The sequence below is a fragment of the Lathamus discolor genome, chromosome 5 (genome assembly GCF_037157495.1).
Source record: "Lathamus discolor isolate bLatDis1 chromosome 5, bLatDis1.hap1, whole genome shotgun sequence".
NCBI classification, from domain to species: Eukaryota; Metazoa; Chordata; class Aves; order Psittaciformes; family Psittacidae; genus Lathamus; species Lathamus discolor.
This window is the reverse complement of record NC_088888.1, coordinates 114,093,832-114,105,560: the sequence shown is the minus strand read 5'-3', so window position 1 is coordinate 114,105,560 and position 11,729 is coordinate 114,093,832.

The window sequence follows — 11,729 nt, the reverse complement described above, 5'->3', positions numbered from 1 at the left end:
GTTCTGGGGCTCTTCCAGTTTGCCCCACTTCAGAATCTCATATTTGCTAAATTCCTCTGCAGGAGCTTGTGGATGACAGCAGCCTTACTGACCATGTATCCCTATTGCAGACTTCTCAGTGAGTCCCCAGCTAAAGGAATAGGTTGCTCAATTTAGCTATCATTCATTCACAGGCTTGGGAAGGGACATTCAGATTTTTTTCCCTCTGAATAATTTTAGGAATCGTCCTGATTCTTCACACATGCCTAGAAGGAGTGAATGCTTTGCCAGGTCTGTAGAGGGACAAGTAGGAAAAAGGAAATCTCTAGTTTGGGCTACTTTCTAACTGCACCTAGGTGACACAGCAGTGCCTAGGGCCATCTTGAATCACTAGCTTTGAAATGAAAGATATAGAGGCATAAATGGGTTTATCTCCAGAAAAAGCAGAATCCCAAAACCCCATCAATCATGCCTGCAGCCCAGGACAAGTGCTGGGAACGAGATGCAACCTAATCAGTCACCAGGATACCTTCCTTTCGTCTCCAACCAGAGCTCTGGAGCTCAGCAAAGGACCTACATAACAACAGCAAAAGGCTGGTAAAGGCATCTCAGCCCCCTCTCTTCCTGGCAAAAATTCCTGTATCATCCAGGCTATCAGAATCTGTCTGTTCTGTGAAACAATGGATGTATCAAACATTCTGGCAAAGCCCTGTGGGAATGGCAGTTCAATGATGTTGAAAAGAAAACTGTCGGAGAGATTAGTTTGTCTGACAGTCTTTACGCTTTCCGATGAAGAAGAACAGTCCTTTCATACATGTTGAATTTACCTGTGGTGTGAACCAACCTCTGTCAGTGGGGCTGTAAGTGTTGCCAGGTTAGAAAAATCAGTCATTGCTGTCTAGCACCTGCCCCCTGTACGTCTCAGAGTGCCAAAGTTTCCTAGCCACTTAGTCTGCTGCAAGCGATGCTCATTGTACACTGAAGCATCTCAGGGTTTGGATACAGCCTTCAGGACATTTTCTGCACCGTCTATTCAAATGTTTCCCCGAGTAGGCAGACGGTATAACTGCATGGGGGTCCACAGACCATGGAAACATCAGGCTCTGGTTATGGAGACAAAAAGAGGTAAGGGAGCAAATGTTAACTGGAGTGGCAGTCTCAACTCGTTTCTCACACCACTTTGCAGGTTAAATAGCCTGTGCTGCCGGCTGTCTGGCACCATCTCTCTCTACATGACACAACAAAACTTGATCACCGTTGCGCCACAGCCAGCCCTCAAACCCTGTGGTGTGCAGAAACAATAACCCCTAAAAAGACGCACACAACTGCTCTCCTGAGAGTCTCTGCAGGTATTAGACGTGTGTCACACACTCACCATCCATTCTTCTCCCAAATCTAAAAGGCACCTACAAGAAATCTGGAGAGAGATTTTTGACAAGGTCATGTAGTGACAGGACAAGGGGGAATGGCTTTGAACTGAAAAAGGGTAGATTTAGATCAGATACCAGGAAAATTTCTTCACTATAGGGGTGCTGATCCACTGGCACAGGTTGCCCAGAGAAGCTGTGGCTGCCTCATCCCTGGCAGTGTTCAAGGCCAGGTTGGATGGGGCTTGGAGCAACCTGGTCTAGTGGAAGGTGTCCCTGCCTGTGGTATGGGGGGTGGAGCTAGATGAGCTTTAAGGTCCCTTCCAACCCAAACCATTCTGTGATTGTGTGATTCTATGATCTAAGACATCTGTAAGATCAAAACTCGGATACAGAGTAATGGCTAGAAGTTTCAGGTCCTTTTCTTGGTACCGATAAGATGCCCAACACAAATTACAGTGGTATGGATTTTGTCCCTGGCTCTTTCTGTTCCTCACACCATTCTGGCAGCCCCGTGGTGGCAGCAACCCAAATAAAGTAATGGGTTGTGTCTTTCCTGGGAGTAGGTAAAACCCATGAAGCAGTAGGAATGGTGTGTTATTTCCCAGCTGTGACACAGATGGGAAAAAGGACAGCACAGCTGGGGGCCTGGTGCCATCCAGTATGGCTAGGCAGCAGCAGTGCCTCTTTTGAGGATGCAGCAGCTGGCTGCAATCCTTTTGCTTCCCTGCGCTGTGGCTCAGAAGCTCCACTCTGCAGTGGCTGAGATGCAGATGTGGGTATCCAATGCAGTAGCAAGCTGGCCTAGGACAGCTGAGGGAAGATGGAACTGCAAGAAGAGGCCTCTTGTGTCCTTCTGATCTGTGGGAGGAGCAGTGGGGTCCCAGCCAAGCACAGTAATGACACATATAAGAGAAGTAGTTTGATTAAAGGTCTGAAAATGGCATCCATGCCCAGCTCTGCCAAAGGTTAGCTTGTGCAGCCTCTGAGCTCTCTCTGTAGCAAGAGGATAACAATGTTTACTCACCTTTAAAAGTAGGATTAAAATACTCAAGCACTTTGTGAGGGATCAAGGTATGGTGCAGTCAATAGGAAAGAAAAGACCTGCACTCCAGGTTTTGTGATTTCTAACACAGTTTCCTTTCCAGAAAACTAAAATCATTTTGTTGGGGGAGGAACAATTGCCAAACAAATTCTGCCATTCATTTGCATACATTCTTTTCCTGCAGATAGCCAGGATGTGAGTGGGTTTTCTCAGGACAGTGAGAGCACTTCCTTTATCACAAGATTTTCTTTTGCCAGTGATTTAGTTGAGAGGGCAAACTGCAAAGGAGGTAAAACTGCTCAGCTTACAGTTACATGCTCCTACGGCTTATTTCAAGTGTTGCCCAATCTACTTATTTTTCCTAGCATGAATCTCGGAATAGCTGAACCAAGTTTAGCAAACCTTTGCACTCGAAAGATGAACCTGCAGCCATTGCAAAAGTAGGCCCAAAAAGTTTGGCTAAATTATAAGGGACCAAGCAAAGGGGTTCTGGCATGTGGCAGCTTTAGTAACTGTAGATGCACTTGAGCTTGCTTGAGCTACTACATCAGGCAGTGTTGATCTCATTGCTTACCGCAAAACCATGATGCATTCCTGAGTCCATGGCAGCATCACCTCAGTAAGACTAAAATAAAACCCAGTGAAAGGTTTTATATAATGCCAAGGCCACAAGATCTCTAATGTAGTTTTCTTACTGGAGCAAGAGCTAAGTACAGCTTAAATTCATTAGCTAATGGCCTGTGACAATGAAGGACAAAGACAATTATTATGCACATCTCCAAGCCGATTGTTTCTGTGTGAAGAAAATGCAACAAATTATTGTTCTCCTATATTAATGTTCCATAAAGGATTACTATCACATCTATTTCAAAAACCCCTATCCCTTGCAAAATGCAGACTAATGCTGGATAAATTTGATTTTCATAGATGAAAGCTTGGTGGAAAAATCAAGATTTTATTAGAGCCATGGACAATCACATTACATTTTATATGATATGAGGACTTCACTACTGAATCAGGAAATTGATCTCAGGACATTTTCTTTCTCCTGAAGACTTATCAATTCCCTGAGCATCTCTCATGTATCTCAAATGTTTATCCTTGGATATAATAGTCAGAGGCATTCTTAATGGCTGGTTTTATTTATAGAAAAGTCAGAAAATATACACAGTATGGAGTTGTAAAGATGAGTGAAAGCTTCCTACCTCTCTCAGTATCAGCTGCTGGTACAATTCTTGCACTTGGAACATGAAAGGAAAAGGAGGTTAGAGTAGCCATACAGCTGGAATGGTAAAAATAATTATTTCACTTCTGTTTCGTTAACAAAATGTCACTTCCCATGGAACTTTAATTTAGGAAGAATCACCATTTTGCAGACCTCAAGGCTCATAACAAGCATAAAATCTCGCAGAAAAATTAAACCAGATTTATGGTTAAATAACCTGAAGACTATGGGTCTGCTTCCGAAAAAAAAGAAAATTATATCCTAATACAGAAAAGTTAAATCATGTCACCACTTTCAGCAAAACGTATGGTAGATCACGCTCCTTGTAATATTGTAATGCCAGCGGGTAAAGCACTAAGGAAAGGATGTGTGACCTGAGTCTGCCAACAGCTGTAAATTCACATTGAACACCCAGATCCACCGCATTTCCAGGGCTCCATCCTGTACTCATCTACATGTGCAAGCTCTGACACGCTGCCAAGTCTCCAGGAGGCTGCCAACGCCAGCTCCATGTCAAAAAGGGAAGGGCTAACCCTAACATCCAGATCGTGCCTCCCTGCTGAACACTTACTGCCACTCTCACCCAGTAATGGCCAGGGATTTCCAGTGACAATTCGAGATTTTCTGAAGCTGTGGCTGCTTCATCACCACTTGCCCCTTTCCAGAAAGGTGCTGGATAAACATGTCAATAGAGACTTCTCACAGCATTCAAGGACATAACCCGTGACTTTCGTAACACCAAGCAAGCTTGCAGAGGAGCACAAAACGCCTGGTTTTATGCACAGTATTTTATGAAATCTCATATTCTGGTAAGCATAGAATCATAGAATCATAGAATAGAATCATAGAATAGTTAGGGTTGGAAAGGACCTCAGGATCATCTAGTTCCAACCTCCCTGCCATGGGCAGGGACACCTCACACTAAACCATCCCACCCAAGGCTTCATCCAACCTGGTCTTGAACACTCATTGTTCCCAGAAACCATGCGGGACTACCCAGAAGTGCACTTGGAGCAGCAACCCATCCTCCTTCTCCTCTGTACGCACTCCCAGTTGGTCACTCATAGGTGCTCAAGATTTCACAGTTACTCTGGAGTTAATGGATTGTTCACACAGGGCTCGACAAAACCCCAAATTTATCCTCCAGTGACAAGCACTGGCCAAAAAACCTCCTTCAGGTAGGGCTTTGTAATCATAGAATGGTTTGGGTTGGAAAGGACCTGAAGAGCACCTAGTTCCAACCCCCCCTGCCATGGGCAGGGACACCTCACACTAAACCATCCCACCCAAGGCTCTGTCCACCCTGGCCTTGAATGCTGCCTGGGATGGAGCGTTTACCACTTCTTTTTGAAACCTGTTCCACACTGACACCAGAAAAGCTCAGGGTGAATTCTGGTGTCCCAGCATGGCCCAGGTGCACAGTTACAGCTTGTCCCACAAGCTTTCATGTGTGCTCTGCTTGGTTTGACCATGTTGTCTCCCTCATTCCACAAACCAGTCTCTGTGCATTTTCTCTTTGCAGTTGACAGTTGTAATATCAGCCACTGAGGCTGTAATAAAATGCACAACATGGGCTGTACATATGGAGTGTTACAGATTATGAAATCTAATGTCATTTTTTAGAAGTCATGAAAACATTATCTAATTCCCCCCCTCCCCGAGAGACTCAGGAATATGTTTATATACTAAAATGTCAAAATCGTAAACCGCCTGATTTTGCACTATTCACTTTGCGTTGTGTGAGGCAGATATTCCGTGACATTTCATAAATAGTGACTCAGAAATAATTAGTATGCTGAGTAACAAGCTTTCCACTACAATACAGCAGAATCCACTCTAAACCCCTGATTTTCATGACGCACTTGCACAGTCTAACTCAAACGCTGCAAATCAAAGTCAACTCTGGGGAATAAAAATGCCACCCTTGGGTTTTGTTCCATTTTCTCTTCCTTTAAAGGGAGGTATATTGATAGGAACAACACCAGGGCTGCAGTGACAAGCAGCAGTAGCTGTGCTTCTCCCAAACGGCAGGGACAAAAGAAGCAGCATGTCTTGCTGTTACGACATGAGGGAGAGGTTCCAAGAGAGCATCATGTTAGTGAGATTAAAATTAACACAAGCGCTGAACAAAATCCTTCTTTGAAGGAAAGAGATGATTTAAAATTGCTTATAATTAAGGGAGGAATAGCCCTGCGAGCAGCTCGGCTCCAGCAAAGGAGTCTTCCAGATTTTCACTGCTCAGCTTGTAATACTCCTACTTACATTTTTTTAAGCATGCAGTAGATTTTATTGCCTTTTTGGGATATTAATATGCATCCCATTACAAATTGTGAGTTGCAGCACTGGATAATTTCCCTTCAAGAATGCAAAGCAGGTTCTGTGCTGTATCAGCCCATGTGACAGCACAGCAACTACCATCCCCTGCCATCTTTCAGCAGCAATTCGTAAATGGTTGCTCAGCAAGAAAACTGGAGCAAGTCCCACCTTAGGACCTCCTCATGGTGTTGGGTTTTAACTCGGTGGATGTTCTGCTTAAAATAAAAAGAAAACCTAAGATTCAGCTCAAATGCTCAGCACTGGAGATTCAGATAAACCCAAGAAACAGCAGCATCATATCATAGCGTATAATCATAGAACGGTTTGGGCTGAAAGGGACCTTAGAGATCATCCAGTTCCATCCCCCTGACACGGGCAGGGACACCTTCCATCAGACCAGGTTGCTCCAAGCCCCATCCAACCTGGCTTAGTCATCTGTTAATTATACCAGAGGTACTCGTCTCAGTTTGTGAGATCCCACTTAGAGTACTGCGTTCCGATCTGGAGCATAGAATCATAGAATAGCACCCAAATAAAAACTGCTCGAGCAAGTCCAGAGGAGGCCATGGAGATGATCAGAGGGCAGAAGCACCTCTGCCATGGAGACAGGCTGAGAGAGCTGGGCTTGTTCAGTCTGGAGAAGGCTCGAGGGAGACCTTACAGCAGCTCCCAGTGCCTAAAGGGACTACAAGAAACCTGGAAAGGGGCTTTGGACAAGGGCCTGTAGGGACAGGACAAGGGGGAATGGCTTTAAACTAAGAGTTGATTTAGATTAGACATTAGGAAGAAGCTCTTCCCTATGAGGGTGCTGAGGCCCTGGCACAGGGTGCCCAGAGAAGCTGTGGCTGCCCCATCCCTGGCAGTGCTCAAGGCCAGGTTGGATGGGGCTTGGAGCAACCCGGTCTAGTGGAAGGTGTCACTGCCCTTGGCAGTGGGTTGGAACTGGATGAGCTCTACGGCTCCTTCCAAACCACTCTATGATTCTCTCACTTTGTCTGCTGTTGTGCTGGCACTATACGCAAAGCTTCTTCTTGAGACTTGTCACAGAAGAGACAGCAAATTTTAAGTGCAAGGTTAAAAATAAAAAGAAAAGAGGAGAAGTCAGTGTGAACTTTCATCATGTGTAGATACAATGTACATCCCACAGCATCACTGTCTCTGTGTTGCACTAGCTATCGACATACCTGTAAGAGCACTCAGTTGCTGGAGGTCTTGACAGTACAAAAACACCCTCTTCTGCTTTATCTTCCTGGGGTAAAGTATTTGCAAAAGAACTACCCTCACATTGAGTAAAGGTATAACTATTGACATAAAGTAATTAATTATTGTAAGCATAAATGACACTAGCTGAGCCAAAATTAACCTTGACATAGGTGGCTGTGTCTCCACCAAACCCAAGCAACAAGTGCTATTCCTGAATTTGGACATGGGTATTGAACCAGCAGAAACACTACCCCAGGTAGCAGCTATGCATGAGGATGTATGTTAAATATCACTGTTTACACATGCTTTACACTGCTTTTCTGTTATAAAGCCCTTTCAATCTGTGAGAAAATACTTTTCAACACTGAAATGGAAAAAATGGTCAGGCCAGGCTATGCTATTTTTTGCCTTTATCACAGGACTCAGCTTTGGTGGGTGCCATAACTTGGTTTGGGCTGAGGTAATCTAACGCATTAGAACCCTACACAGTAACACCAGCTCAGACATAAAACACTGAGCTGAGGTCACAACTGTGATATCTGATTGCCTTTGCCTAGAAACTGTAGTCAGCATTTGTAATCCTTAATAGGGAGTTTCAAAACAGCCTCCAATGTGTGCAAAGTGTATAGCCTGCTTTGTGTGCTGCAATGTCAAGAGAGTTTAGGAGGCTCCTGTAATCTTTGCTGCTTGCTTTCAGCAAGATGTTGGCATGTTCTTTCCACACAGGCCTGTTCAGCTCCACACTTTTCCTCTCAACACCTACACATCACCTTTCAATTAACAGCTATTAAAAAGAACTTCCAGAAGTGTCTGCAGTTTGTCACGGACTACCTTTGATGATAAATTCACAGTAAGTTGAAGAAAAAAAAGTCCACTCAAAGATCAAACATCCAAATTAGCTCCCGTTCCTCTGTCTTACTCTTCACTCCCTCCATCATTCATCAGAGGTTCAAATCAGTTCTGAAGGTGTGACAACATGATCCATCCAAGAAACCTAATTCAGAAGCAGTGATTTTTCTTACGGTTTGGGTTTAGGCTTTCTCCTTTCTCAGGGCCCAAGAATGTTCATGGGAGCTTGCTAAGGAACCATTTTGAGTTGCCTGTTTGTGTAAAAATAACCCATGTTTCCTTGACATGTTGAGAATACAACATGCCAGAAATAACTTACATATTTTAGGAGGTCTTTCTGCTTGTGAAAGTCCAGCATGCTACTGGCTTTATCAAGAGGCCTAAAACATGCTTGTGGAACTTGAAAAAGACCTTTACAATGACTGATGCAGTCAATTTGTAAGGCTAACTCATTAAATTAGCAGAAATGCTAAGTCTTACAAGAAGCAATTGCTGTCTTATGCAAAAGATGAAATGGACTCAAATGGCAAAGGAAATTTCATGTCTCCTAGCTGACAATGAAATAACAGACCATTGCAAACTCCTTCCAGACTCTCTTATTTTGGACATGCTCCACATCCTTTTCCAAGCCAGCATTTTCCTGGCCAAAAAAAGCCTCTGGGAGATCCTATCTTTACTCACATCTCTGCAGTTCCAGCCCCAGCCAGGCCTGGATAGTTAAGCAGAAGCCAGCTGAGGATAACAGCATTACCTTCACAACATGTATTGGAGAAGATAACTTTGGAGTTATGATCTGAAAGAGTGCCATGTCCACAGAGCTGAAAAGGTTTATGCAGTTCTTTTTGGTTTGTAGCTTCTCTAGATCACAGCATTGCAGCTTTTAAGGTTACTCACAGGGAGAGGTCTCTTAACGCTTACAAGGCTTCTCTTGTTACTAGCTCTTTAAAGAGTTTACTTATTGCTGCAGGAAAAGGCCAGGAAAGCTGGGACATTGGAGGACTGTTTATAGGATTTTATCTTGTAGGCAGCCTTCCGTAATGAGTGAATACCAGAAAATCCAATATATTGGAGAAACATGCCAAAGCCTTGGGATCAGATATGCTGCATGGTCACTTGTACTTACACATGTCCTTTGCAGCAAATGAATGACAGCACTTGTTAAAAGTATTCGTTGCAGTGAATGTGACCAATAGTACTCAGAAGATAAAATACCCATCCCAGTTCCCACAGGGAATGCTTTCTGCTCCACACCCTTCCTGAAGGCACACCTACAGTATTGGCTCCATGGCCTGCAGCTAATTGAGAAGCATGTGCTGCTAAGGTCACTAGGAAGGATTTTTTGGGTTGGGTTTTTTCCCAATACACAAGGGCTGTTTTGCTGGACTCACTCTCTGTCTACATGCAGCATCTCCTGAGGCATGTATGTGTAAGTTGGTTGATAACAGCAAGACATTTGTGTTGCTGAGGGGAACTGTTTTCAGGCTCCTTCATTTACTACACACAGAAAGGACAGAGTCTGTCAAAGCAGGACACGCACTCCTCAAGCAGTCCTACTTCTGGTCACCAAAGGAGAAACATCCTGTTCAGGTCTCCTGCACTATCAAAGAAGCAATAATAATGAAGGACCACATCCTCAGCTGGCATTCACCAGGTTAGCTTCCTTTATCTGACAGCATTTTCCTTCTTCTCCCAACTCCACCTATGAAATGATGTCAAAACCCTCAACCACTGCTTTTATAGACACAGATTTAATTTCCCATTCCCACAGCCAGCTACCACCCAGCAACTGGAGCCAAACCCCTGCCTGGGGCTAGAGCAAGGCCTTGTTCTAGCAGGGCTGAAAGCTTACCTAGGAACAGCAACCATTCTCCAGGAGGGACAGGATTTCATTCAACATACCCCATGGACAGGCAGTGGGGCTGGCACTCAGAGCCTAGATGTGGAACTTGGTCTGGGATCACCTTAGAAAAGAACAGGGTCATGGAGCCCCATGGAAGTTCTTTGCTTCTAGAAGTCCCAGAGCTAGCAGAGAGCATCAAGGAATGATCTTGTCCCACATATGTCCTGATCGCAAACATTTCTCCTAGGCGGCTGCTGCTGGATTCAGTCAGGGATGAGATATTGGCCTAGATGGATTTGACAGAAACACCAGTCCCAGATTTTCCAGCAGGATACAGCACAGCTTCTGGCTGCTGTCATTTGCAGCTCAAGCCCAAACTGTGCCTGAGAGGCTCTAGAGTCCGTAAAACACCTCAGGGCCAGCTACACCCCATTGCATGGGAAAAGAGAACCAGACACATCCTGAGTGTTTGAGGAGCTTCCTATAGAAGTCCCATTGCTTCATTGCCCCAGACTAGGTGCTGCTCCTAGTACCCAGATGCACTCTCTGTCTACATGCAGCATCTCCTGAGTCATGTATGTGTAAGTTCACCACACTACCTCTCCCAAAGATTCAAGGGATGTGCTAATCCTCCCCCATTCATCTGCAGCAGCTTCTGCGTCTCTTTTTTCCACTGTGTGGAAAGTTGAATATCAGAGCCAGCTCCTGCCTCTGTTATTCCCTGCTCGCTGCTGTGAACTGCACAGGCCCCGGATACTCAGCCCCATGCCTGACCTCTCTCCACACAGCAGAAGTCTGCGCTGGTGTTGCTGCCCAGACACTTCTGTGGGCACAGAGGCAGAGATGGTATTTGCAGTTACACCCACTTATGCCTCCGTGCTGTGTGAAGAACTAGCACTCCCTGCTCATCTAGGTTTTGGCTAAAAAGATCTTGAATTTGATTACATCCTAAGACACATCTGGTTTTCGCAGACTGGATACTTGAAAAACCACAAAGAAGAGGTGTTTGGGTTAAGAATGCTCTTGTGATTAAAAAAAATATTGAAAGTCCTCAAGTGTTTGTTTAAGAAACCAATTTTCATTTAAATGCTGGCACAATTTCAACAATTTGGTTTTAATTTTGAAGTGTTGAAAATGCCCTCCGATAATTTCTGTAGCATTCCAGAACCCAAAAGTGATCACACAAAGCAAGGCACTTAAGAAATCAAGTTAAATGCAGAGCTAAAATTCATTTCCTGTTTTCTAAGAAAACAAAATAGGGTTCAATGCTCTTAAGTCTTTCTGAGAAAGATCTTCTCACGAGCAGTTTTCAACCAGGCAGGCACAGTTTGCCTTTTCCCCCCAAACAAAACAGAGTTTGCCCTTTGAAAATGCTTCCAAGAACCTCACAAACCATACCAATACAAATAATTTACTGGACTTTGGTACTAAGTACACTGCTTTAAGCACAGCCTGGTTGGAGCTGAAAACAGTCTAAAATAATTTGATTATGATGATTATAAAAATGCTCAGTGACACATATTTTACAGTATTTGTCCTCTGAGTCTTATCAAAGCAGTGGTCTGACCATTTTATATTAGGATTTGATCTTGCCTTTAGGATTTAGGTGAGACTTACACACCAGCACTGAGTTTCTGTGTCATCACTGCCTCTAACTTCCTGGCTTAACTGAATCCTCAAGAGATGTTAAAAATCAGAAAACTTCTGTGGTCTGGGGTCAAAGTTTGACTTAGTTTTCACTAAAACAAACCCACTGTTAGCCCAAATTCGCTCAAATTCAGGTCTCAATTCACTGAAGCTTCAGTTCATTGGACTTGGCTTGAGTATGTACAGCTCATTCTTCAAAGAAACCAAGTGAAATTGGGTGTATAGCTCACCTCAGATGAGCTGACAACCCCCAGCGAG